Here is a 23,094-nt window from a genome sequence, read left to right on the forward strand (position 1 = left end):
CAGAGGTCAGTGCTTGTGGCACTAATAGGTCTAGTTTGCCCAAGGTTATGTTTGTGATGCCAAGCAGAGATCCTCTCATAGCCAGGGCTGTTCCTGGTGTCAGTGGTGCCAGATCCATTACTCCCACGCATCTCGAGATGGTCCAGTTTCAGTGTTCACTGTTGGTGTGGTGTGTGTTGGGTTGCAATGTCCCCTGCTGGGCCACTGGAACTGGAATCCAGCCCACGTCAGGCACTCGGGGATCCGCATCCTGGAATGTCAGTGAGGCAACAGTGGGTCCTGGGTCTCATCCAGCCCTCCTTCACTAGCAGTCTCGGAGCAGTTTGTAAACAAAGTGAGGCTTCTTGCTTGTATGTTCTGGATATATTGACTGATTCTTAGCTGTTAGTGTGCTTTCAGGCTGGGCACTGATCTTGGCGAAGCTGCTTTGAAGGTAGAACTGAAGTCTGCAGAACCACCTTGTCTGTACCAGGCTCTAGGGAGGAGGCAAGGAAGTCTTGTCATGTTTGGACATTTGATCTAATGTAAGAATTTTCTAATTAGGATGTTTACGAGTTAATCACATGTGACACTTTGTTTGCTCCCTGCTGCAAGCCTGAGATGTGTGTGAGGATGTGGGGAAGTGGATCATCCTTTTTTTGGCTTTGTGTCACCCTAATGCGCTATCTCCATCTGGTTGTCTCCTCCCCCCTCGTGATCCTCGGCTAAAAGTAAGTGTGTACCAGTGGCTATTAATAGCTGAATCCTGTAACAGTCTGCTCTTGCAGATGGGATTCTCAGCTTCTGAAGCCTAAAACTCATTACAAATAAAGAAATACGCTGTGTGGTCCTTAATACAATTAGGCTTACTGTAGGTTAGGTTCTCAGGGCCAAATGCCACCCTTGGCTTCTGTGTGAAGGTTGCCAGTGAGTGTCCTAGGCAACAAATTCGGACCAGCACATCCCCTCGACACTCCCATACGATACGGACGCAGGCACAGTGCTCTGTCTGTCTGTCTGTCTGTTCCAAACGTCCTGGTCTCAATGGCTCTTCCTGTGCAGTCCTGATGTCCCGTGTCATTTACGGCACCCGGACAGGGGGACCGTGGCCTGTGTTGCTCGAGGGTGGTGGCTGTTGAGGGCTTTGACTTGTTCCCTTTCCCACCATCTCCTTGAACACCTAAACCAGTCAAAGTGCAAGTTGCCCTCTTTGCGTAAGGGTTTTCTGTGTGGCAGGTAGAAGGTGTCTGTCTCTTTCTGACAGGGGTGTTTTACCTGCAGGAGGAGGCAGAATGGCAGAGGATTATTCACAAGCATCTCTAGGCCCCTTTTTCTCAGGGGACAAGCAGCTGTGTATCCAGCAGCCCACGCAGCTAAAAGCAGTTGGTTGAGACTTCACTTGTCACCTTATGTACCCGTGTGCTTGACTGCATGCACGTATGCTTGTCGTTACCACTGGTAAACCTTCTCCTGCTTGCCAGGCTCAGCACTTATTAGGAGGAAAAAGGGAGAGAAAAGACAAACTGCTTTGGCCTGAGAACAGCTGGGAGGGTGTGTGGGACAGATGGGCCATGTTAACTGTGCTTAGGACAGGTTAGGTGGAGCAGGTTCCAGGGCAGGAGACTGTCCCTGTGGCTTGGTGTGCAGCCGCAGGCAGCGCTAGGTGGTCTCATGAGGGGCATGTGGTGGGACAAGAGCACCATGTCAACTCAGACACCAGTGCCTGGTAATGTGACAAATTCAAAGCTGTGGACTTGTGCATTTATCTTTGTTCTTCTTGGAGTCTTGGGAACTAGTTAATTTCATTCCCCAAATCGCATTTTGCCTTGTCTTTTCATCCCTGTGTCAATCTGTTGCTAAAGTCACAACCCCACGTGCCAGCTGTGCACGGTGTGGACTGGGCAGCCGGGCAGCAGGGCTGGAGCGGCGGGGGCACAGTGGGACCGGCTCCGTGTTCCCCAGCCCCCACTGGATGGTTGTGGGCAGAGGTGGCAGATGGGAGCGGGCATTGGGCTGCATCCTCCTGGTTTAGGGATCTAGGGGCCAAGTCCTGACAGAAAAGTGGGAGCAGTTTGTGTTGCTGGGGGCTCCTGCACCAAACCTTCCTCTGCTCTTTTCCTTCACTCCAACCTGCCCTTTCCCAGCTCTCCAGCTTCCCGCATGGCAGGCGCTTCCAGTGATGGACCTGCCGCTGACGGAGCAGCAGGAGAGCAGTGCGGAGTGAGGCAGGACCCTTCTTCAAAGGCAGGAGGGACTCTGCACAGAGCTGCGTTTAGAGAGAACTGCCAGCAATTGCTCCAGACTGTGCTCCCGTCTGCTGTGCTTCCCCTTGCCAGGGACCCACGCAGCCGTGGGAACCAGTGAAGCTTTGGAGGCTTATTCTTAAAGGCTTTGTTTCCACAATTGAGACAGAGCTGTGCATTCTCTTAAGAGAGAAACCTGCTGTTAAAACTACCAGGTTGGCTTTTTTTTTTTACCTCTTCTTGCACTTTTTGGAGGGATGCTCATGTTCCCGTGCGTGGGAGGCATCTGTCCCTGTAGGGCCAGCGGTCCTGCCCCATCTCTGCTCTTGCAGGAGGGGGTTGAAGCATCTTGCCCAAGTTTTCAATGTGTTTGTGTACCATGGCTTGGGCACAGAGAGCCCTGGCAGCAGCGAATGTGGCCAGCACCACTGTGGCCGTGCAGCTGCCTGCTCGGCTTTGAGCCTCTTAGGTCTGTGAGGTAATGATGCAGCTGGGCTGAAGAATATGGAGCTGCTCACTTCACTGGCTAGAAATGATCGTCATGACTCCAGACAGGAGATGTGCCCTGGTTTCAAGTACCGTTGCACAGCTGAATCCCTGACTTCTGTGGCACTTTGTTCCCTGTCTTTTTAGAGCTACTGCCTCACCAAACCTCTTTCTTTCTTTGCAATCTGCTTCTGACAATGTGTGAAGTTATTGACAAGGTGATGAAATCTGGTGAACTAGCATTTGCCAGAAAAAGAAGGCTTTTTTCCTCTCCACGTGCAGTCTCAGGCCCTTAGTTGAAACCATCCCCCTGTAAACCCATGTGCTGATGTGCAGTGCACCAGGTACAGGATGGTGACCGCTGGGCTGGTGGCTGTGGGTCCAGCAGTGCCTTTTTGGGGCACATGCAGCCTCAGAAGAGATGCAGGTAATAATGAGCACAAGAGGAATACACTGTGACGCTGTTCTTGTGAGTTCTCCTCCTTTGGGTGCTGATACTGCTTACCAAACCCTATCCCTTCTGCCTCGCTGGGATAAACCTGTAGCAATGTTGTCACCTAGAAAGAGGAGGAATTGTCAACTCTGTTTTACAATCGGTCACAAGATGCATCTGTTTGATACCAGCATGTCACCCAGGGGCTTTGTGCTGTGATAGGGGCAGCAGGCACTGTGGTGTTTGGGATGTGATGCATGCACAGTGGTCGGAGCTGGCACTGATGTGGGCTTCGCAGAGGCTTTGCCATCCACTGATGGGCTTGACTGCTTCGGGAGGCTGACATGAGAGAACACGAGTGTAGTCGGATGCATTAAGTGGGAAGATGCTCCAAATGGATGATGACACTAGCACATCCAGAGGAAGCTTTTGGGAATATTTTGTTGGGAAAGAGCCTGTCTTGGCAGAGTGCTTAGAAAGATGTTACAGTATTTGAATTTATTGTTCGCTGTTCTGATGCCTTCAGTTGTCCTTGCAGATGCTAGGTCTGAAGCTCCCGGCTGCTCCGTGGATGGGAGCTGTGCGTGTCCCAGCCCAGGCTGGAGCTGCAGGGGCGGCTCCTTCTCCAGCCCCTTTCAATGGAAACAGGGGCTGCGTTTTCCTGGTGCGGTTTGAGCAGTCTCTGTGTGACAGTACATTAACACAGATGCTTGTTTTAACCATGGCGCTCGATTTCCTCCACTGTGAACATGCTAACAGGCAGCTTGGCTGGATTGTCAGATTTAGCTTTTGTTACGCTCTTGGCAGAGCTATTTGCAGGCTGGAAGGCTATTTTAGGTATATTTAATTACAGTGGTTTTTTGCTTAGTGAATAGCTGCTGGTACGGTTATTAACCTGTAGTGAAAATGTTAAGGCAGATGGGAAATATTCACGGCATTCTTTTATTCCATCCCCCTCCAAAAGATGGAGAAAACAATGTTCCTGTTTATCGGCCAGCATTGGTTTCTGACTGGCAGGGTTTGCAAGCAGTTCACTGTGTGCCTTTCTTTTACTTTCCAACAGCCATTGATTTTTGCAGTGTTGCAATTAGAAAACAAGAAACATAAAATGATGTTCTTCCTGTATTTTAAAATGGAGTTTCAGGCTCCTGCTGTCTTTTTATTGGTTTCCCCTCTTTCCAGCCCTGCTGAATGTTGCTGGAGTCAGCATGCTGTCACGGGCCTGTGGAGATCCAGGTCTTGCTGCTGTCGCTTAAAACCCAAATGGCTTTGCCACGATTTTGCCATTCTGGGGCTTCCCGTGTGATGGAAAAGCGGCTGCTCTGGAGCTGCAGCTGCATTGACTGGCAGCACTTGGCTGATCACTTCCTGTAATTAAATCCTTCACTAGGAATAAAGTTAATCTTCTCAGCGCATGTAAAACCTGACCCACAGCCTGAGCAGGCAGAAACGCTTGTTTATAGGCACCTTTATCCAAGTGTAAAGGGTCCGTTCCTAAACCAGGAGCAATTAGTATAATTAGATGTTCCTTGTCCTGAACCAAGGATGTATAATAATAAACTGTAAAGGATATGGCAGCTTTCTGCTCAAGATGCCATAGATTGTCAGGGTCGGAAGGGACTGTTTTGCCTTTCACTGTGACCTCTGGTACGACACAGCTCTGTGCGAGCCCTGTCCATCCAACGGAGCCGTTGACTCTGTGGCTGGGACTCTGGTGCAGGGGTTTGGTTGTTTTAAATTCTTTCAGATTAACATTTTCTCAGCCCTGTGGTGCTCAATAAGTTGGGCAGAGAAAAATCAAGGAGGCTTTCCCCAACTCTTTTTCTTTGTGTTTGCATAAACACATTAATAAACTAATTGACCAAATCCTTGCTGGCTGGCGGAAGCATTAAGCCTGTGATGGAGAACTGACTTGAACCATATGGTTTAGTCCCAAGGCTTCTTTGGGTTTTTAGAAGAGGTTCAAAAAGGGCCTGTTTGCATCATCTTGAAACATTGACATTCCAAGCACAAACAGTTTTGCATAATTTATTACTCTCGATGTAGCTTTGCTCTTACTTATAAGTTCAACTTCAAAGTACTGCACCCTCACTCGTAATTATTTATGTGCAGCAAAACAAAACAAAACAACATTAAGTGCCATCTGAGCATTGCTGTGTTCCATTTGATGGAGAAATTTGAAGTTGTTTCATAGTCATAAAATTTCTCATTCATTTATTAAGAGCCAAAATGAGAACAAAAAATAGCCTTTCCCACAGCCATTAATATTTGCTGTTCCTAGAACTTGGACTGATCAAAACCAGGTGCTTATGGAAAGCAGATATGTGTTACCTGGGTGATGCCAGGCCCCCACCATCAGCTATTTAATTTGGACAATTAAGATGTATTTGTCAGTTCCACTTTCATTTAGCATGAGATCCCCTTGCCAGTTCTCGCACGCTGCCTCAGTGCAGTGGTGTCTCAGCTGCTAACGATGTCAGGGAGTGTTTGGATGTGACAAGACTGTTATTTGCTTTCCGCAATTTATCTGCACCACAGCACTGGAAAGATGCTGTTCACCATTACAGACTCATGGCTAAAAGGGTCAGCTTGCACCTCGCGGCATGTCTGGGAGGCTGCCTGTTGCTTCGGGATCCTCATTGCTCCCGTGACTCACTGGCAAAGGCAGAGCTGCTGCCGGGCAGTGGTGGCGGGTTCCCACCACGCAGGACAAGCTGTGCTGGCAGCGGAACTGGGAGTTGTCCTACTGAGCAAGCGGTGGGGTAGTCACGGAGAGATTGCCCTCTTGTCTTTGCAGCAAATACCGTTAGAGCTAAAATTAGAAATGTAGCGGAGAGCTAGGGATGCCCTGAAAGCTGGTCTTCACCAAATCAGCCATGCTTGTGAAATCTGGTTTGCCAGTTGTTATGTTCTCCTCCTCACAATCGTGGGTTTCCTGCTAATTGATTCTGCCCCAGCTAATGGTCTATCATGGGGACTTGCTCTCATGATCTGCATCTCTCCCATCGTTGTGTGGATGCTAATGAAGGGTACCAGGGAGACATCAACCATGACGATAGACGGTCTGAATAAATCAGTGTGCATGGATCATTGAGCATCTTTGTGGTATAACAAATGGCTTGTGGTCAGTTAATCATATAAAGAAACATCTCTGAGACCTCATGGCATTATTCATAAGTCTTAAATCTTCTTGCAGTTTCATAAACAGAACATCTGTTAAAATATGGAGAAGTTAGTCTGGAACGGTTAGCAATGGATTTAATTTTTGGGGAAAAGCCTTGTCTCTCCACCACTCAAACTCTGTTGAGCTTGCAGATCTCCTTATGTCGGGTCTCCCATTCTTGCCGTGCCCGCACAGCCCTGCTTGGGTGCCACAGGAGCCTCTGTGCTTCCACGCTTGCTCAGGCACCCCTGGTAACGGGCAGCACGTGCCCTGTGCCGCTTGTTCAGGGCAGCGTTGTACACGGCCAATGGCTGCGTGGCCTTCTGTGCAATGTCCCCGGTGTCACTGCGGATGGAGTGAGCTGCCTGCCATCGCGGTGCGAATGAGGGCTGGCGGCAGCCCAGGGCCTCGCACGGTCTGTCTTGGTGCTGCTCCTTCCATGTAAATGCGGCGCTGTTGGTACAGATGAACAATCTTTGTTTCCTGCCCTCATTTCTCCCCCACTGGAAGGGGAATAAGTGTGCTGGAAGGTTGCCTGCTCTGATGGCCGCTCTCAAAACTCTGTCCAGCTTTTGCTGAAGTGCCATCCCTGCGCCGGGCGAGCCGGAGCAGCTGCGGCCGATGGGGCCGTGGTGGCTGCAGAGACCCCGCTCGTCAGGGCTGTGGCTGCCGGTGGGTTCCCCAGGCTGCTGTAAACCTCCTGCAACCCCTTCCCCCGTGCCCTTTCTGGACTAGAGGTGGGAGCCGCAGGTTGTGCCAGGCTGGCTCTTGCCGTGGGGCGCCAGCGTGGTGCCGGCACCCCGTCCTCTCCTGCCGCTGGGTGCGGGAGGCTGGGTGAGCGCGGAGAGGTGGGCGCCTGGCAGGGCAGCAGGGGACTCTGCTAGAAAAGGGGGGCAAATCGGGTAGTGGAGGAGGAAACTTGCACGTGGAAGCAGCATAAATGGCAAAGTGAAGGTGAAAGCCAATTAGCAGATCAAAGGCAGAGAAGCCAAGCCCCAAAGAAAGGGTTTGGCAAAGCAGAGCACTCTGGATTAAACCCAGGTGTTAATAAACCTGGGCTGGGCCGTTCCATCATAGAGTGGAAAAGGAAAAGACAGGGATTGAGAGTGACTGGAGGGCTGCTTGTCCCAGCCCCTGTTGTGTCCGCAGCGGGGGCCCAGAGCACCCAGGGGTGCCCCGTGGCACTGGCCATCGCCCTTCCAAAAAGGAGCTTCCCCGGGAGCCTCCATCACCTGCACCGCAGCTATTCCCACTGAATCTCCTCTCCAACTGCGTGTATGGTGGGAACAGTCCTAGGCACTGACAGGCCGTTAATTACTAGTAGCAATTAATCCACACGGGAGCCTGGACAGTCAGCATCGCAGTCCGTTTTGCTATTACAGAAACGAGGAGCTGTGCCCTAGAGCGCTCAGACCCTCTGGCATGGGCTGGCACAGCTGTCAGACACCAACCCCTCGCTCACTGGCAGAATGTGCACGCCTGTTCTGGTGGGAAGTCACAGATTCACTGTGTTCTTTTCACCTCGATTTGTCTAATTCTAGGTTAAGAGGCTTTGAAGCGGCTCCCAGCCCTGTAACAGAGTGCTCTGGGCCACATCACAGCCTCACGGCAGCTCTGTACATGGTTCACAGTCCCTGAAGATCAGCCCCTTCTGTGGCAGCCTGGGGATTGATGTCTGCAGCTTTTCCATCATGATTTAAAAAAAAAAAAAATCAAAACTGTGGCCATCCCAGTTTACAGTTCGTGTTTCAAGAAAGTGGCTGTTATGTCTTGCCAGCCCTCAGCACGTTCTCTCGTTAAATTATGCATATGCTAATGAAGTGTGAAAATCAGCCAAATAACAACTCTCTGTAATCGCTTAATGTCCCCAGAGCATTGTGGCTTTTTTATTATTATTATTTTATGATTTGCGACCCATTCTGAGTCACGTTTCTGCAGGGCATTCTTCCAACAACTGAGGTTAATTAGTATTTTCACTTTTTCCCCTTCTGAAAGGATCCCAAATTATGTGTTCACAACCCACAGTGCAGTTCACATTTTCTGTTTTGAATTAAGTAATCCCCAGATTTTCATTAGAGTGGGGAGCAGCTTCCCAGCACAGTTGCTAAAATCCACATCCTTCCCCTCTGCTTGCACCTGGGCGGGTTGGAAAGGACCACGTCAGCCGGTGGGTGTCCTGCAGCTGCTTCTGCTGCCATGGCCATTCTGGAGGAGTGATGCTGCTCCTTGTCCCCCCTTGCCCAGGTCCCCTGTCCCTGGGATGCAGCGCAGACAGCCGTGGTGGCAGCCTGCTTACCTGCCCAGAGCATTGCTATGGAATATTAAGCCATTTGTTGGTTCCCCAGCTCTCCTGTCAGTGCCACAGTGGCAGCCCGCACAAACAGTGACGCCTGCTGTAAGCTGTACCAGGCAGTGAACCAGGGGCAGAGGATGTTGCATTGACAGTGGCCTCTGTCACTAGGAACTGCTCGTCCTCCTCCTTCAAGGCACGAACAACCGATGTAGGGTGCCTGTTTGGGCACTGTGTCATCCCACCCGAGGCGAGCGTGTCGAAGCTTTCATGGTACCGATCCCTCTGTGTAGCAGAGATTTTCCCAAGTTCACCAGCATTACAGGGTGCTGTCAGACTTGAAAAGGCTCAGCTGGGCTGGCAACGATGCTTGGAGTCACCGGAGGTGGGTGATGCTGCAGTGTTTGGGTGGGGAGCTCTGAACTGACGCTGGCTGTGACTCAGACTTAGGGCATGGTTTGAATCTATCCTATCTGTGCTCTGTGGCTGTGCTCCAACAATGCGATGCACTGTTGGTGAACCTCAGAGGGCAGCAGTTGTGGGGAGAGGGAAGCCCAGTGCCTTGCCTTCAGACAAGCATTGGCAGGCCCTGGAGAGCGTGTAGAACACAGAACCCTTTCTCGTTGACAGCACAAGGAGAAATAGAGCTGGGGTACCTAGCTTTTGTCTCACAGAGTTGTGATGGTGATGAATAAGTGCAAAGCCTTGAAATCATTTCTAGACAATGGGCTGCAAGGGAATACATTGCCTATCACTGCAGGTTTTCAGCAGAAATTGCTGGATATTGTATAACTACGTCTGTTCAGGGCTGACCACAGGTGCTCCAAACTGGGAGGGTGATCTCTGTAAGCAGAATTACTCACAGTTCAGTAGTAAACCAGTAGACCTGATGATGGGATGTGCTACTAAAAGCGTTTGATTGCACGTGGATCTTCTGATGGAGCAGCTGCCATGTCCAGACAAGTGAGAGCTTCCTGCCAGGATAATTTTCTGTATTTGTTTCTGTCTTTGTCATTAGTTTTGGGATACACAAATCAGTAGTCTATTAATGTCGCCACGTTACTGTGTTAACTGGACCTCACGAGGAACCAGGTTCAGCTGCGACTCTGGCTTTGGCTCCGTGGCAGATGAACAGCATCATAATTATCGCAGTCCAACAATTTTGCCCAAAATGTTTTGTAATAATCCCGCCTCGGGAAGCACTATGTTTAGCTTCAGTGATACAGCCCCGACACCAGAAACAGAGCTCCCAGCAAAGACCTTTAATCCCCTGTCAGAATCAACTTAATTAAATCCCCTCTGACTGGGAGAGCATTTTCATTTGATCTAATGAATGTCTGTGCTTCCGTTTGGAAGCTTGTTACATTCCAGAATTTCCTGGTAACAAGCAAGATTTATCTGCCTTTTTCCACTTAAAACAAATCCAAATAAATTTTCCTTCTAGGAGGATGAGATCCATGCTAGCACAGCTAATTATAACTGAAAAGCAATGGGGCAGTCGGTGTGCCAGGCATGGCTGGTGGCGGGCAGGGCAGCGGGCAGGGATGCTGGTGTGGTGAGATGCCTTGCAGCCTCTTTGGTCTGCGTGGAGGAGCTGGTCTGAGCTGCTCACCCAGAGAATGGACATGAGCCTGTTGGCGTTGGGAGGTCCTCGAACGCGTTTTGGGCTGGTGACAGTCTCCTGGAGTAGGAGCTCGGCCGTTGCGGGCGGTGGGAGCCCAGTTCCCTGTGCAGAGGCGGTACCGTTCACCCAGCACCCACCCTGACCATAACCCTCAAGCAGGTTCTCATAGTGTGTGTCAGCAGAAATGCCAGGGAGCTTTCTGAGCTCTCCACATGGAGAGGATGTTTGCTCTTTCCGCCCTCTGAAATCCTGGTCATTTGTACACTCAACTCATAGTAAAAATGGACAGAAAGGTTTGTGCAAACAAAGAGGCTTTGCCAGAGAGTGGCCAGCAGGTGCCCTTGTCTTGTATTATTGAAGAGTCCTTCAGTGTTTCACTATATACCTTTCATGCGGATGATGGTGATGATGAGCAGCCTGGCGAGGATCCAGCCATGGAGATCTTTAAGCTTAAAGATATTATTTCTTCCATGCTAAAGATGAATTCTTGTTATCACAACCTGGCAGATCCTAAAAACAGCACGACCATGACCCCTTCATTCCAGGCACATAGTGAATTGTTGTTCAGGGAGGTAAGCGAGGTTATTTCCTTTTGGGCAGAGAGGAGGAGGTGTTCCCGTGGTGTGTTAGGTCCTCATTGAAGTCAGGAGATGAGCAATACAACCAGGTGGAGTTCCAGATTGTCTGCAAAAAGAAATATTTGTTATTTACACTTGCAATTTATAAACCATGTAAGTTTTACTTTCTGTTACTTACCAGCAAGAGACAGAATGTGTTCCTATTCAGCCAGGCTGCAGCCCTCTCCGGGGTGAGGTCGGTGTGTCTGGCACTGGGGGGCTGTCTGCCCCTAGACAGCACGGCTGCGGGTTGTGCTGTGCGGTGCCACGAAGGCAGGTCCTGCGTTCAGCCAGCTGCTGCCTGCTTGGCGTTGGAGTTGGGTAGGACTCTGCAGGAGCTGGTGCCCGGGACGTTGTCTGAACCATTGCATCAAATGATGCTGAACACTGCCACATACAGAAATGTGTGTGCACACACTGTGGGCTGATGCCAGCAAACAATGCACAGTTCAGACGATGGACTCGTTTATAGTCATAATCTCCTCCTTCTGCTGCTGCACAAATTACTTTTAAGTAATTCATTTCAGTGGCTCAGAATATCACTTAATGACCGTAACACTAAATTGAAAGAAAGAAAGTTTAATTAAAATACTGTGTGGAAAATGTCTTGAGATGAGCTCTTCCAGGGCCAGATTGAAAGTGATGGCACAGGCACTCAGCTTCTGTTGCAAGAAATGTTTGAATAGGCAGAAAATCTAGTTTATGATGAGTTTTAAAGTGAGCAGATAGAAGCTGTGTTGTGGACTGGCCCCATGCAGTAGCCTACAGGCAATGGGACTGGACTGTACAGACAGAGCAGAAGTGCTCTTGGTGGAGTCCTGTGGTGGCCAATGGCAAATGGAACCATCCCGTTTGCTTGGACATAGGATGGCTCTGATGGAGTAGGTGCTGCTCTGTACTGCTCTGTACAGTGTCACCAGGCGCCACTGGGCTGCAGCTGCTCGAGCCCAACAGGAAAGAAATCCTTTTCTGATGCCTTTCTACTTGATAGAGCCCCAGATGTTGGATTAAGCCATCTTTAGCAGATTAAATTCAAATCTATGCAACAAATGCCAGGGACTGTCTGTACATAGCTTTAGTGTGTTTGCTTTCCCCTAAATATAGAATTGGAATATGAAGCACGTTCTTTCAAGTACTGGCACTCTCCGAAGGCTGTGGCTTCCGTGTGTGCTTTCTTTAAAGGTAGATTATGGCAGGGATGGCTCAGCTGCTCTGTGCAGAAGGTGCTTATCTGTCATCGGCTGCGTTCCCTGTTTGCCTCCTCCCTTTCCCTGGTGTGTGTTGGGTCCACCTGCGTCTTGTGCTGATCTGCTGGCACTTCTTCCCCTGCGCTGCTTCCCTGGCTGTCCCTGAGCACAAGCAGCCCAAGAGATGCTCTCATTTTCAGGTGTCTTTATGCAACCTCTGCATCAGGTGACCCCCTTATAGCAGACTCTGAGGGGAGTTGTGGGCAGGCAGATTTCTTGGCTGGCAAGGGAGGACCCTGTGAGAAACCTCAGGTGAGCTTCCCTGCTCCTGGCTGCAGGCTCTTGGCTTTTCTCGGGTGTCTGAAAACTGGGAAGGAGAACAAAAGCAGAAAAATTGTGAGCTGAGTAGCTCAGGCGGTAGGTATGGCTTAGGGGATTCAAGGTTCATCTGGTCACCCCGTGCCCAGGTTTTTACTCTGAGTCTCCATGTTCGTAAAGCATTTGGGATCTTTCATGGAATGAGACTCTGGTGGTCCTCATTGAGAACTTGGTATCAGCCCTGTTAGAAGCTCCCCGTGCAGGAGGACATCTCTGTGGCAGTCACTGCGTGTTGTAGAATCATGGAATCATAGAGTGGTTTGGATTGGAAGAGACCTCAAAGTCCATCCAGTTCCATTTCCCTGCCGCGGGCAGAGACACCTCCCACTGGATCAGAGGCTCCGAGCTCCATCCAACCTGGCCTCGAACCCCTCCAGGGATGGGCAGCCAGAGCTTCCCTGGGCCAACTGAGCCAGGGTCTCCCCATCCTTGTACCTCGTAGCTTTGTACCACCAGCTGTCAGCCTGGGTGCTTGTTCCAGGGGTGCTGAGCTGTACTGAGACGGAGAGCGGCATCAGTGCAAGATGGTAACAAATTTGGTGACAAGCTGCAAACAGCTGCTCTCCAGGAGGGGAAAACTAGCTGCTTCCAAATTGTACTTGCCTAGCTGACATTTGGGTACTTCTAATTAAAATTTTTAAAAAATCAATAGGTTTTGCTGATAAGTGAACAGATGGCTTCAGCACGATGACCAGAAAGACAGGCTGCACGGCACACTGAGCGCTTTGGCAAACCATCCATCCCGACCCTTTAGCTGTGCTGATGATTTAACTGTGGTGTGCGCATACTGGGGCTCCCAGGGTTTGCAGGTGACGTCTTGAGGATACGTACGTGTACTGGTGGTCAGAGCCAGTTGTAGTAGTGGTCAGCACTACGCTGATCTTGCTAGAAATGCAGCCTTTGTCTTCCTGCTGAGGATAAAGACCTCTTAACCACAAAGAGCTAGGTATTGTTGACATCTATGAATTCATGTTTTCAATGTTGGCTGTTCGGGCTGCAGCAAGCAGCGACATCATTGGCACCTACAGGGTTTTAGGAGCTATTTGGAAACCAGACTGCTTTCTGGGGTTGCTTATCCCTTTATGCACATGGATGAGAAATGCCCAGACGGTCTCATGGCAGAACTGGTAGAGAGCCCAATGTTCACAGAAATCTTTAGAATTTTGAAGATGTCAGTGTGGCGAGAGTGAAGTGGAGCACTGGATCCACACTCAGGTGCTCTTTACAAAGTCTGATTTATTTTAAGAGGATATTTTTTCAGGGGGACTTGGATTTTCTGTTCTTAAACCCAGATCAGCCACACTGAGGAGGCTTTCTGTCGAGTGTGCTTCTGGGGCTCTGGCAAAAGGATGGCTGTGTAAATCCTGCCATCAGCCAAGGTGCCAAGCACAGTCAGGTGAGTAATCTGGGGATGCTCCTGGCAGCATGAGCGTGCTCAGCGCACACCCCAGGCAGCCGGCGCAGCGTCCCATCGGGAGAGTGGGGCTGGGGACAGAGCGGCGGGGTCTGCAGGGAGGTGCTGGCCCTGGGAGTGGTGGCGGCTGCAGGCAGGCTGCTGCTAGGCTGCATCAATTCCCAGTACGGCTCCACTGATCCCTTTGAAGAGGAGGAAGGTCAACATGTCATGGAAGGCTGCATTCAGGGGTGGGTGGGTGTGTGCATGCAAAGGGGATAATGTAGAAAAGAAGAGTGAGAAGAGAAAAAAGCTAATGCAAGGAAGGGTGGATTTCAGTAATTGCACAATTCAGGGTAGGCTTCGTTTCCTTGGAAATAACCACACTCTGTAGAGCGTGTGTTTTCGCTGTCTAAGTACTTACAGTGCCTGTCCTGCCATGATGTGGAGCATTAAGGCAGTATCAGAAAATCTTTCCATGGCTCGGAGCCACGTGCAGGTTTGCTCTCCCTGAGTGGGCAGCGCAGCCTCCTCCCTGCCGTGCGCCGGTGTTGGCTCCGTGTCCGGGATGGTGAGGCCAGCCTGGTACAGGGTGGAACGGCCCCAGAGTGGCTCTCACCATTCCCAGGTGCCAGGAGAGGCCACAGGCACTCGTGTGGGACACAGCCCGTCCTGCTGCTCAGCCGGGTGCTCATCGGGGTGAGAGGTGGTCCCTGAGCTGAGGCTGCTCCATCCTGGCCACGGAGCACCCGCTCGGCCGGTGGTGAGCTCGTCCCAGTCTCCCGCAGAGCGCTGTGCTCTGGGACACTGTAGAGCAGCTGTTAATTTTCCTCTCAAAGTAAGAAGGATTATTTGCACTGGTAGAGAGATTCTCTGCATCCCGTGCTAATTGTCTTGATTAACATGCTGTTCCGCCATCACAGGTGTAATGTATAACAGCTCTATAAGGTTTTCATAGCCTGACCAATTAAAAATGGTCATTAATCCAAGAGCTAATGAGTTGCGCATCTTAATGTCGAGAGGAGGTTTGCATCGCACGTGCAGATCCATGACCGGTGAGCACTGACAGCGCAGGCACAGGTGTTTTGGGGCTGGCTGGGCTGCCTCTCTGCGGTTGCTGCCGGGGCAGGGTCCCTGAGAGCAGCCCCATCGCTCTGCCGCTCCCTGTAACCTCCTCATCTGCTCGCAGCGAGCGTGTCGGGTTGATGAAGGGCCTCGCATCTGTCTGGGAGCAGGGGACGCAGGAGCCCAGCGCAGGGGGTTTCACTGCGCACGCCAGCCTTCACCTCGCTGTTTCCAGCCCTTGTCCCATGCTTTTTCTGCTTCTTGCCCAGAGCTGCCACTGGAAACCACCAGCATTTTCTGAAGCAAGCGTTCCCGCCCCGAGAGCAGTGTCTGCTGCCCACGCGCCAGGTGTGGCTGTGGCTGCTGCTGCATGCCGGCTGCAGCTCGCTCCCTTGCAGCGCTGGAGCCGCGAGCAGCTCCTTGGTGGCTAGAGGGACATGTCCTTCCCTGCAGGACAAGTTTTCCCTGGGCTGGTCAGGATCAGGGTGTTCCTGCCCAGAGTACAGGAGGTCTTTCTCCCTGCTGTGGCGTGTGAGTATCCACAGGGATGGGATGCTCCCCATGCTTCTTGAGGAGCCATCTCTTACTGCAAGGCACTCCCGAGGCAGGGGAATGGCCATGCCACGAGGTGGGCAGGAGGAGCTGGAGCATTATATCTCCTGGATCTCATGTTCAATAGGGAGGATGAGAGTGAGCATGATTCTGCTCTGTGCTGGGAGAGGACCCGGAGCTCCAGCCCTTTGCTTTGCCAGGTGTTCTGTTATAATCAGCTGCAATAGGACTCTGAAGACAAGATGTGTCAGGTTGACAGTGAAGAATCTCTGAGTGCCATTGTGAGGTGTGATTCTGTCTGGAAGCTGCTGTTGTTGGCTTTCTGTTCTATTTTATTATTCTGCTGCTGTTAGTGACCCAACCCATCGCATTTTGAGGCTGCCGGGTTTCTGCTGATTGCACTTGGCTGTGGAGGAGTGTCCGATCGTGGCTGCCGTGTGACAGGACAGAGCACTGCCCTGTGCACCCGGGCACCTCGCACTTGAGAGCTGCTGCTCTCCCTGTGCCTTCCATGACATCATTTCATTATTTCCTGAACTCTCGTTTCCAGCAGTTGCAGTGAGTTAATCCTTGTGAGGACAACGGGAGAGAAGTAAACCCACATCCTCCATTTAGGCGCTCTGGAAGAGGTGCTGCAGTGGGGGACGCTGCAGAGATGCATTGGGGGAGCCAGATGGAAGTTCCTTTTGTCTAGGTCTGTAGCACTGAATTATTCTTTGCTCTAACAAGGGTAGGGAAGTTTTGAATGTGCCAGTATTTTTAGCACTTAAATCTAGGAGAGATTTTCCATTTTGGGGAAGAGTAGCAGCTGCTGCTAGCTCTGCAGCATCACATCCTCGCGACAAGGAGCCGTACCCAGGCGGCAGAGCTCAGCATCGCGTCCAGCCTCCCTGAAGCTGCTGCAAGGTCTGACTCCAGCCAGACCCATGCAGAAGACAGAACTGCAATGGGGCAGAAGAACAGACTTGGGCTTTCCCCAGTGTTTGGAAGTTCTCAGGTGCTTTTCCACAGCCCTGGCACGTCTGGGATGCAGAGGTCAGGCAGGCATAGCTGCTGTGCCGCGCTGCACTTCGCGGTGTCAGCGAGCGATGGTGTTACAGGGTGTTTTGCTGATGATACCAGATCCTTACTGGGCTTAATGCAGTGGAATTGATTTCTGTTTGCCAGGCTATCATTCACCTCAGCAGGGAAAAATCAATGCGGATCAATCACGTGAGATTTTGCATGCCATTAGATCCCAGTTTAACCTCTGCTGTCCTCTTCCCTTTCCGCCTCCTCCCTCCATCGCGGACCACACAGTTTGGGGGAGGATTGATGGACTGGACTCAGGCCTGTGTGGCCCTGTGAATCGTGCTTTGCTTGGGGTCCCCCTCCTGCCACAGGGAGGTGGGATGGAGAGATGGTGTTTTGCCCGCACCGAGGCCCCTGCCAAGGGCTGGTGGGTAGGCTCGTGGTCTGGCTGCCCCATTACCAGACACAGCTGTGTCTTTGGTTTCCCTTCTTAAGCCCTTTAATTTTTCATAACCTCCTCGTGGTTTCTTCATCCACCTGAATGGTTTCAAGCGTAGATTTTATTCTCCAGTTAACAGAACGTGCCAGCATCCCATTTGCCCTCTCCAACACAGCGGAACAGGCGGCTGGGCAGGGGGATCAGCATGCAACAGTGTGTTATGTTCCCGGTCGGGAGCAGCATCCCCATATGCTTGGCAAATCCCCCTCTCCCTTCACTCTGTTTGAGGGACTGATGGGGCCGGGGGAGGAGAGATGTGTTTGCAGTGAGTTATTATCCCACACTTACCAGCATTATACTGGATTTGACAACTCATAGCCTGGGATTTGAGCGATCTAAATCCTTCTCCACTTGGCAGCCTGGTTTGCTGTTATTTATGGTGCTTCCCAATTTGTTATCATCTGCAGAGTTGGAGGCTCTGTGTGCGGTGCCATCAGCCAGGTGGTTTGTACAAATAAAACAACAAGTGGAGCACGTGGTGAGGAGCTGCGGTTGCGAGTGCCCTCCTCGCCGGCAGGGCCGAGCGGGCAGGAGCGTGCTGTCCCGCTGGGGACAGTTGCTGCAGTTGAGAGACTGGAAAGGCAGAGAATTGGACTGATGGTGCCATGTGCACGACTCCCGGGCCTGTATGTGGGTGCTGGGTCATGGGCTTGCCCACTGCCCACCCCGAAAGAGACCTGTCCCACTGGACCCCAAGGAGGGGTACGCGGAGGTCAGTTGCTTGGACTGGTCAAAATTTGAGCCTTTTGTTCTGTTTTCTTCAATATTTTGACAGGAACAAGAACAATCCTAAAAAACGCTGAAAACTTAGCAGATTTATTCTCTGCCTTTTTCTCTCCATATCACTTGTGTGTGATACTCTTCTCATAGATCTTCCATGAGTGTAAATAGATGCATCCTCTTGACTTCAGCAGGAATCCACCAGCTTGGTGTCTGTCCTACAAAGCAGCAGCAAAAGCACCTTCTTGTCACTTGGTTTGGAGCTGTTTTATGCATGAGGGGCTGAGTAACGGTGACTGAGCACCAGGAGCTGGAGAACGCGCCGACTCTCCAGTATCGGTGCCTGGGGCGAATGAGTATGCTGCATGAGATGTTTATAAAAACAGACGAGCTTTAGGGTGAAACCACGCAGAGCAGCGTGGAGCTGTCAGCTCTGGGTCTTGTTGGGTTGGAAATTGCTACTTTTGCAGCTGTTTGGCTGACTCATTTGTGGACCTCAAGACACGAAATTTGCTGTTTGTGATCTTCCCACCGTAGCCAATTTATCATAATGATGCTTACAGTAATGCTCTTCCTGCCTCTAATGGGTTTTCTCTGGGGCTGGCAGGGAGCGAGGCTTTGCAGCAAGTGCTTGTGCATCTGTCGTGGCCCTGCCCTGTGGATGGAGAGGATGGTGTGCAGACTCTCTGGGGGCAGAAGGCATGGGAGCAGAGGCAGCCAGGGAAGACACTGTCTTGCAGTCACTCACCTGTCCCCTGCTTTAAGCTGGCAGCACCCTGCAGCCACCGTGCAGTGGGCTGCACCATCCTGCCCCAGGTGGAACTGTTCTGAAAACTGTTTAAGATAGCAAGAAAGGGCAAAACCTCAGCACTCCTGTGCAAAGCAGATGCCCCACAGGTCTGAGCCCAGGGATGCCCCTGCCACCAGGGCAGTGGCTGTCCTGCTGCACTGTAGGTTGGACCATGGGTGTCATCCTGTGTGAAGCGGGGACATGTGCTCCTGGTATATGTGGTGAGACGAATGTGGTGTCCCTATGGCCTTCCCACCAGGTCAGGCAATATCAGGACCCTTCTGCACGGAGCTGGTGATGATGCTGAGGCAGAGAGGATGTGCTGGGACCAGGGCGCATGGGATGCTCCAGGAGCTGGGAGAAAGTGGCTGGGATTCTCCAGCAGCAGGGATGAGGTGCCTGGGATGCCCTGGGAGTAGGGATGGGGCGCCTGGGATGTGCCAGGAATGGGATTGGGGCATTGCTGGGCAAGAGGAGTGGAGTGACAGTGCAGGCAGCAACCTGTTCTGTGTCTGGCTGCTCCAGGGATGCAGATCTTGGCACTGACTGCATCTCCCCCAGTTTTGTCTTCTTTCTAATAACAGGTTTGTTTTTCTGTTCCTCATGGAGCACTCGCTTTCCCTCCGTAGAGGGAGAGGGTGAGAGCTGTGGGGCTGCGTATTATAAATTACCTATTTTTCTGATAAAACTGTATTGCTACGGCGGAAATCAAATCCTGTCTTCGATATTTTTAGCGTAAAAGCGTGAAGGAGCCCTGCTGCTGTGGGAAGGGAGGCCAGGCGGGTGCTGGTGGAGGGGAGCGTCTCCATGGAAACTGTTTTCTTTAAATTCCCACATTCGGGGCAATGAGCATGTAGGAGGTGATGAAGGAAATGGAAAAGCAAAAAAAGGGAGAAGGTTTTTTTCCTTTCTGTTGTCACAAAACTGCTATAGGAACCTTAGGAGAAATGGCATAAATTATTGATCATTTCAATGCGAATACATGTGAATTTTAATTAATAATCACCCTGTCATGTCTCAAGTGCAGTGGGTGGGGAAGCTCTGGCAGCAGCCCGTGACCAAGCAGCCTGCACTGGAGGGGGGCAAAGGCTGTCAAGAGATGTCTTGGAAAGGCTCCGATGCTGCACTGTGCTCCAGAATTGTGACCTCTTGAAGACTCCTCCATCTTTCCCCCTCAGGGATGTTGATGTGAGAGAAGAGCCCAAGCCCAGCCCACGGGTTTTGGGGTGGGCGATGGTGCCAGGCTTTGGGTTGGCTCACAAGAGGTTTCTTTAGTCGTTAGTTGATTTTAAGGTATCAAGATGTGCTGTAAGGTCTGTTATTATCCTTGTCTGAAATCCTGATGGTTGGCATGAGAAAACGGTCTGGGAGGCCCAGGAGGATCTGTGGTCCCCCCCTCCCCACAGGCGTGGAATAAAGAGGTGATGGGGAGGTGGTGCGAGGATCCTCGTGATGCCCGGCCCCGCTGTTCCAGACAGCTCTGCTGACAAGGTGATGCATTAGGTAGCAGGCACTGTCTGAAAAAATGTCTCACTGCAGCATGGAAAGTTATTTTTAATTCATTGAAAAATGAATGACCTAAAACCAGCGGCTGGCGATGGAATAGTTCCAAACAGATACATTTTCAACTGAGTAATTTTAGAAGGAAAAAATAGTGCTTAGTGTGAGGTGAACATTGACACCGCCTGGCTGTGGCTGCTGCAGTTCCTTGGCTGCTGCTGCACCTTCTTTCCCAGCCCGTCCCTGGCATGTTCTCCGCGTGACACCTCTGCTGATGCTGGGCTCAACTGGGGACATCGCAGCCGTGCTCACTGAGGTGGAGATCACCTGCTGCAGGAACGAGAACTCCTGCTTGAACTGGGGCTTAGCTCAAGCTGCTGGAGCGTATTTGCTGAAATACAAAGTTTCTCAGTGCTTGAGCGTGTTTGGTTCTGGCTGCGGCACCTGCCGGCAGCTGTGGATGCCGTTACCTGTGAGAGTGGGGGACGGCTTTTGACTGAACTGTTCAGGGTCAGAGGTTTTACATCATGTTGCTGATGCATTTGTGGATTATAAGTATTGGCAGGGAGGCAGTCTGTTGAAAGAGGTTTTAAAGAGCATGCGAGAGCGGCAGAAGCAACCAAGAAGCCTGTGTAGATTATAATGCCTAAGGGAAACCAGAAAACAACTCCCTTAAGACCTTCCACGAGCCTTCCATGACCTGTTTCCCCAGCTGCTAATTGGGAAGGATTTAACCAGCAGTTCAGAACCAGCCAAGAGAGGAGTAACAGGGGATCTGAAGCAGCTGAAGACCCATTCAGTGACTCTAACCCTCCCAGACTGCAGTCCCCGCCAGGCGCTGAATGTGCCCGGTGCTGCCATCAGCCCTGCCGCATTTGGCCTGGCTCTTCACGGTGCAAGCAAGAGCAGAGCTTGGCCCTTCCGCATTGCTGTTCAGCCTTTTCACTAATGGCAGCAGATGGCTAAAACCTTTCTGGCTCCTTGCGAGGGAATAAAGTGTTTTGCCTTAGAGCTTTCCAGCTCCGTGCCAGCCAGTGCAGCCTGAGCGCCCCCAGCTCTGCTCGCTCGGCAGGATGGAGCCGTTACCGTTAGCTTCGCGGGGTTTGCTTCAGCAGTGCCATCTCCGTCTGCGGTGATATTGTCTTCCTGAATCTGTTCACAGCAACCAAGTGTTGTAAATGAGTTAAGATGAGCTTCAGAATGCATTTGCTCTCACTACAAATGTACTTCATGCTGGAGAGGCGGGACAAAAGAGGGAAGATGTGCTAGTATTGATAGGAGCAGCATGGAGTTCATCACTCACCGCCGGCAGCCATCTGGATTTTCACAGCCCGGCAGATGTGGTGGCCTCCTGGCACGTCACCGGGGACTGAGGAGGTCAGGGAGCGAGTGGGGAAGTCCCCTTGAAGACACAGTGGTGGGCAGCAGGAGGACATTGGGGATGGACTTGTGTCCCTGGCCCCTCTGGAGGGCCGGCTCCCCACGGCACGGCACGGCACAGGGCTCACAACCCACCCTTGTGGTGGTGGAACAGGCAAAGCTGGATTGAGGCTCGGCATCTGTCTGCCGCATCGAGCGTGCCGGAGGTGGGTGCTGCTGCGGGCGAGGGCAGCGGCGTGTGCCGCTGACCCAGGGTGGGCACTGGTGAGTGGTGGTGCGTGCCGGTGTGCAGAGGTGCCTGCTGCTGTGTGGAGGTGTGTGCTGGTGAGCTGCAGTGTGCGCCAGTGAATGCCCCACACCATTAGGGCGCTATGGCTGCCCAGGCACTGCCAGTGCCCGTTCTGGCTCCCAAAACCTCTGGGAGTCACTCACTCGGCTCCAGGGCAGAGGTGGATTGTTTTGTGGGAGCTTGTGGCCATGGAAGAGCCTCTGAGATGCCTCCTCTGGGAGATGCAATGGTCTGGGGTGTGTGCTTGGTGAGTGCTGTCTTAGCTGATGTCCTGGAATCATCAGAAACATTCCCAGCTGCTGTGTAACTCTGCCAGTCTCTGAATTTGGGTTGATGGCCTTTTCTTCCTTATCTGTTCTAATCTGATGTGGTAACTTCCTAGCATATGTCTGAGAGGGATAAAATTCATAGGAGGGAGAAGGGACAATTCAGGTTCTGTGCTCTGGATGCTCTCTCTGCTGACACGTAACAGAGCTAATAAGCAAGAGGAATCATCGTGGTGCTCTGAGGGTGCCAGTGCCCGCAGTCTGGGCACTGCTGGTGGCGTGTGTGTGGATGGTGTTTGCAGCCGGAGTCGGCACTGGGGCTCTGCCCCTTCCCAGAGCTGCAGAGGCTGCAGCCATGGCTTGTGCAACCCTGTTAGTATTGCTGGACTGCAGAAGTGAGAGGGAAAAGAATTGCAAGTCCTGTCAGCTGCCATGGCAGGAGTGAACTGCCTGTTCTCATAGCCGAGTGCCAGTCATCGTGAAATCCATCTTGCACCCAGCACTGGGTCCCCAGCAGTGTGCTCATTCTTCCCCTTCCCCAGCTCCGTGCCGGCAGAGCGCGGCACTCTGGGTGGCGGTGAACACCAGTTGGGCAGTAATTGCTGTGGAATTAACCTTTGACATTCTTCTAAAAATAGGCCAAATAAATCCGATCATTAGCTGCTCGCCTGCCTGCGTTGCCTCCAGGGTAAACACAGCCGATTAAAGCCGTTACAGGTTATGGGTCTGGGAGCGTTCCCTCGCTTCTCCCTGTTGCTGAGCACTAGTCCTCTGCTCAGGGGCTTTGCCCTCTGTGGTGGCACCTTGGCTTGTGGGAAGGGGAGTGGGGCGAGCGTGGTGGCTTTCGGTGTCACAGAGGTCTGAAAGGCATCACTTCAATTTAGCTTGATGGACAGTGGGAGATCCAGCTCTAGGCAGAGAGAACTGGCACTGCTGATATGGTCTCCCAGGCTGCTCCGCCTGGTGGGTTCTGGTGGAGAATACAAAGGTGTCTTTGCCCATCTGCTCCCTCTCCTCTGAGGGTGAAGGCAAACCAGCCCCCCAGGTGTTGCAGGGGAGTGAGGAAGCAGAGGAGCCGGGTGGGCATGAAGCCCTGTGCATGGGCCCTGCTGGTAGGTGCTGGGGCGAGGACCACGTGGGCTCCCGCCCTGCATCCCGGGAATTGATCTCATCACCTGGAATGGTGGGGCAGCTCCCCAGGGTGCAAGGGGCGTGTGCTGTGCTGTGCT

The 23,094-nt window shown here is 51.9% G+C and overlaps 1 protein-coding gene across 2 annotated transcripts in view; it reads left to right on the top strand.

Moving 5' to 3' along the window:
- PPP2R2B (protein phosphatase 2 regulatory subunit Bbeta) overlaps positions 1 to 23,094 on the top strand; it is a 67,411-nt gene that overhangs the window by 25,146 nt on the left and 19,171 nt on the right. The window lies entirely within an intron of this gene.

Source organism: Phaenicophaeus curvirostris, chromosome 15 (assembly GCF_032191515.1).
Source record: "Phaenicophaeus curvirostris isolate KB17595 chromosome 15, BPBGC_Pcur_1.0, whole genome shotgun sequence".
NCBI classification, from domain to species: domain Eukaryota; kingdom Metazoa; phylum Chordata; class Aves; order Cuculiformes; family Cuculidae; genus Phaenicophaeus; species Phaenicophaeus curvirostris.